The following is a 5,746-nucleotide window of genomic DNA, read 5'->3' as shown; positions in this document are numbered from 1 at the left end:
AGTCTAGGAGCAGGAACTCAGATTTTTGCCTACCTCCAACCGGAGGTCAGGTTGACCAATTGAAATTACTCCAGCTCCCTTTTCTTCTTCGTTTCTATTTTTACTGTTTTAAATTTTAGTTGTTTCTAAATAACAATCTGAACTTGCTATGGGTTAATAGTTAATTTCCAGACTTTTCTCGTCCCTTCATCAGCGGCCGTGCCTTTAGCTGAGACTGAAATTGTGGAATTCTCTTCCTAGACCTCTCCAACTCCCCCACCTCCTTCAACACATTTCTTAAAATTCATCAGTTTGACTAAACATTTGGCCACCTGTCTTAAAATCTCATTTGGTTCAGTGACAACAGTGATAACAATTTTTATGGAGCACCATGGGATGTCTTACTACCTTAAGGCACTATATAAATGCAAGTTGTTGCTATGCATGTATCCAGTAAGTTGTTTACACAACTGAATTATTTTACTATGCTATCATAGCATTCAATTCTTCAATGTATATAGAAGCAAATGCCTCAAATATAACTTTACAACAAATGCCTTCATTATGATCACTGGTCCTGATCCTCTCTAACATTTAAGCAGGAACAGGGCCCATATTTCCTTAAGGTCCAAGGGGATAGATACTGTTCACTGCAGCCATGAGCATGAGTCCTGCAGGCTGTGTTGCCAGCCCGATGCCAGGGTTAAGGACACCTCCTCAGGGCTAGAGAGGAACTTGGAGTGGGAGGGGAGGGATCCAGTTGCCAACGTCCATGTTGGTACCAAGGACATTGATAGGACTAAAAAGGATGTTCCCATGAAAGAATTTGACAGTTGGGAGCTAAATTAAAAAGCAGAACCTCCAACGTAATAATCTCAGGATTACTACTACCTGAGCCACAGGCAAACTGGCATAGGGTATATAAAGTCAAAGAGTTAAATGCGTGGCTCAAAGATTAGTGTGGAAGGAATGGGTTTCAGTTCAGGGAGCACTGGCACCTGCACTGGGGTAGAAAGATGTTGTTCCGATGGGACGGGCTTCATTTGAACTGTGCTGGGACCAGTGTCCCAGGAACCGAATAACTAGGGCTGTAGGAACTAAGTAGAGGAAAGGGGAGTGTTCTGGAGAGGCGATACATATGCTTAATTCAAAATCAAATTGGCAGAGGTAGCCATGAGCAAGAATTCATAGGGCAAAATTTTTAGCTCATCGGACGGGCGCATGCCCAACCTGTTCGAACGTAAAATGACGTGTGTTGACATCGGGTGAATGTCCCGACGTCAACGGGCAGTCGCGCAATATTTCGTTCGGCTGGCGTGCGCCAAAGTAGACAGTGTGCCCGCTGACAATTAAAAAGCCTGTTGAGGCCATTAAAAAGATAATTGAATGAAAATTTATGCTACCCGCCCAACTTTACAGGCAGGCGAAAAGGCCAAGCGGCCTTTGCACTTTTTAGGAAACCTTATCCACAGGCGGGATGAGGTTTCCTAAAGCAAATAAAAATAAAATAAAAATTTTTAAATTTAATTAATAACATGTCCCTGCTCATGTGACAGAGTCACACACACACACTCACACACACCCCACAGACCACAGAGTCACATGAGGACATGCCTTATTACATTTTTCATTTCTATATTAATTTTTTTTAACACTTTTCATCTTCCTGAGTCAGCTCTGTGCCTCAGGGAGATTATCAAGCGCCCACTCACGCGCATGCATGAAGTTCGCGCTCGCCCCATTCACAGTCCCCTCCCACCCGCACAGGGAGTGCTAGGCGCTGCCACTTGCATTTCATGCTGGGTGGGCAGACCTTAATTGGCCCACCAGCATGAAATCGCCTCCCGGCCTCAATTGTGGTGGTGATCAGTTCCCCACCACCTCCGCCCACTCCCACCGAGCCCGCCCAATAAGGGCACAATTCTGTCCATAGAGTGTATTCGGGACAGTTTCCTAGAACACTGTGTTGTGGATCCAACCAGGGATCAAGCTATTTTAGATCTGGTAATGCAGGTTTAATAAATGATCTCAGAGTAAAAGATCCCCTAGGAAACAGTGACCATAAAAAGGTGGAATTTAGCATTCAGTTTGAGAGTGAGAAACTTGGGTCAGAAACAACTGTGCTAAACTTAAATAAGGGTAATTACAAAGGAATGAGGTCAGAGTTGGCTGGACTGGACTGGGAAAGGAGTTCAGCAGAACAGATGGTTGATGAACAATGGCAGACATTTTAAAAAATAGTTCATGACTCACAACAAAGAGATATCCCAGTGAGGAAGTAGGATTCTAGGAAGGGGATAAGCCAACCATGGTTAACCGAGAAAGTTAATGATAGTATCAAATTGAAAGAAAAATGTGGCAATGATTAGTGGGTGAGCCAGAGGATTGCGAAAGTTTTAAAAACCAACAAAAGATGACCAAAAAATAAAGAAGAGGGAGAAAATAAACTTTAAGGGTAATAGCAAGTAATATAAAACAAACATTAAGAGCTTCTTTAAATATATAGAAAGGAAGAGAGAGGCCAAAGTGAACATAGGCTCCTTAGAGAATGAGGCTGGGGAAATAATAATGGGGAACCAGGAAATGGTAGAGGAATTGAATAAATACTTTGCATCAGTCTTCATGGTAGAAGACACTAATAACATTCCAAAAATACTAAATAATCAAGGGGCAAAAGGCAGGGAGGAAATAAAAACAATAACTATCAATTTAGAAAAGGTACCAGGGAAACTAATGGAGCTAAAGGCTGATAAGCCCCCTGGACCTGATGGGTTGCATCCAAGGATATTAAAGGAAGTAGCTACACAGATAGTGGATGCACTGGTATTAATCTTCCAGGAATCCTTAGATTCTGGAAAAGTCCCAGAAGATTGGAAAATTGCCAATGTAACACCCTTATTCAAAAAGGGAGAGAAAAAACAGGTAACTATAGGCTAGTTAGTTTAACATCCATCATTTGAAAATGTTAGAGTCTATTACAAAGGATGTAATAGCAAAGCATTTAGAAATGCAAAATATAATCAAGAAGTCAGCATGGTTTCATGATGGGGAAATCGTGCCTGATGAATTTGTTAGAGTTTTTTGAGGAGGTAACACGCATAATTGTTAAAGGGGAACCAGTAGATGTAATATATTTGAATTTCCAAAAGGCATTCGATAAGGTTCCTCACATAAGGCTACTTAATAAGGTAAGAGCCCTTGGTGTTGGGGGTAGTATTTTAGCACGGATAGAGGATTGACTAACAGAAGACAGAGAGTTGGGATAAGGGGGGCATTTTCAGGATAGCAACCTGTAACTAGTGGAGTGCCACAGGGATCAGTGGTGGGCCCACAATGATTTACAATATATATTAATGACTTAGATGAGGGAAGTGAAGTTTGCCAAGTTCGCGGATGACACAAAAATAGGTGGGAAGGCAAGTGGTGAGGATGACACAAAGATAGAGGGTTACAGACAGGTTAAGTGAGTGGGAAAAAACTTGGCAGATGGAATATGATGTGGGAAAATGTGAGGTTATACACTTTGGCAGGAAGAATAGAGGAGCTGAATATTATTTAAATGGAGCAAGACTGCAGAAAGCTGCAGCACAGAGGGATTTGGGGGTCCTTGTGCATGAATCCCAAAAAGCTAACATGCAAGTTCAGCAGGTAATAGGGAAGGCAAATGGAATGTTAGCCTTCATTTCAAAGGGAATGGAGTATAAAAATAGGGAAGTCTTGCTAAAACTATACAGGCACTAGTTAGACCACACCTAGAATACTGTGAACAGTTTTGGTCCCCTTACCTAAGGAAAGATATACTGGCATTGGATGCAGTCCAGAGAAGGTTTATTAGGTTGATCCTGGGTATGCAGGGATTTTTTTTATGAGGAGAGGTTGAGTAGGTTGGGCCTCTACTCATTAGAGTTTAGAAGAACAAGGGAAAAGGGAAAACCTTATTGAAACATACAAGATTCTTAAGGGCCTTGACAGGGTAGATGCTGAGAGGTTGTTTCCCCTCGTGGGAGAGTCTAGGACTAGAGGGCATAATCTCAGAGTAAGGGGTCACCCATTTATGACAGAGATGAAGAGGAATTTCTTCTCTCAGTGGATAGTCTTTATTGCAGAGGGCTGTAGAGGCTGGGTTATTAAGTATATTCAAGGCTGAGATAGACAAATTTTTAATCAGTAAGTGAATCAAGGGCTTTGTGAAAAGGCAGGAAAGTGGAGTTGAGGATTATCAGATCAGCCATGATCTCATTGAAAGGTGGAGCAGTCGCGATGGGCCGAATGGCCTACTTCTGCTCCAATGTCTTATGGTCTTAATTCTGAGGTAACTGGAAGAAGCACAGTGGGAGTAACAAATTGGATGGGGCCTGGAAGTGTAGGATGGCCTGCCTAAGGAACAACTACAGTGAAGTTTCGCTCTTAAGGAAGGTGGCAGGGTTGAAAGGATGACATCTATTACTAAAATTCCCAGCAGACCTACTTCCCTGTGCCCAGTGACATGGGTTCTGGAAAGATGCTAGTAAAGAAGTCCATAGAGGAGCACAAATGTAGCCCCCAGTGATCTCCAATCTGGTGTTATGCCCTGGAAGAACTCAAATTGATGCTTCTTTTTAATACATCAGTCATCTTCTAAACAATGCTTATTCTGTGCAGACATTTAGCATGGTAGCACTCCCATGTGGCTCTGCATTGCCACATTTTCCTTTCCTTATGTGCTGGGCATCCAAGATTGGCCATATTGGTGTGCATGCCCATCAGAATATCAAAATTATCTGACCTTGACCTGATCCTGGGTACTCTAGTGGGATCAGGAGCAGAGATCAGTTGGCACATTGCTAGGTCAAATTCTGGAAATTCCTACCTAACAGCACTATGGACTGCTGGGAGTTAAAGATGGCAGTTATCACTACCTTCTCAAGTGCAATGCGTATGGGCAATAAATGCCAGCAACACCCATATCCCAAGAATGAGTTAAATGAAGATTTCTGCTTCATTGCTTGAGAACAGAATGAAGGAATTTGGTCTCAACAATATTTTGATGGACAACAGACACTAGCCAATAATACACCTGGCATCATAATACTGAAAAACAACCAGTTGTTCTCTTATCTACTTCGAAATTCTCCCATAACTATCAATCCTGAACAATCTTCATATATTTTACATTGACTTTCCTCCTTTCCCTACACCTACAATTCTTGAATTTTCTATGTATTCTAATATTCTGGCCTAAGTTGTTGAATAGAAAAAAGTTATGGCTATTACAGTTGCTTAGTAGCACAGAACTTGAGTATTGTTGAAAAAAGAGAACTTGAACAAAAGCTTGGCAGTTAACTGTTCTCTGCTGCATTGTCCATGACAACACCTCTACCAATCAGAGCCCACTTGCCAACCAATCAGCAATCTCTTCTCATGCTTTACAAATTGTTGTTCCTTTTATTGTTGGTTTATCTTCTGAGCTGTCCTGATGAATGCAAAATGAAAAGGTCTGATAGTGTGTCTCTTTTTTCAGCAATATGACGATTATATTCAAGGGACATGCTGGTTGCATATTTAGACATTGCAAATTACTTAAAGTAAGACCTGTGTGATGCAAGGCCTCACAAAATATACAGTGGTGACATAACGCCTAGTAGAATACAAGACAATAACTTAAATATGTTACACATATTGTCTGATATTGGACCTCTCGGAATTTCAGGTCATTTTATATTGTGAATCACAAAGCAATTCATTATACATCAAGGTATATCATCTGTATGCACAGATGCCTGTTAAA

The sequence above is a fragment of the Cetorhinus maximus genome, chromosome 22 (assembly GCF_964194155.1).
Source record: "Cetorhinus maximus chromosome 22, sCetMax3.hap1.1, whole genome shotgun sequence".
Classification (NCBI taxonomy): domain Eukaryota; kingdom Metazoa; phylum Chordata; class Chondrichthyes; order Lamniformes; family Cetorhinidae; genus Cetorhinus; species Cetorhinus maximus.
Note: the sequence above shows the minus strand (reverse complement) of the source record.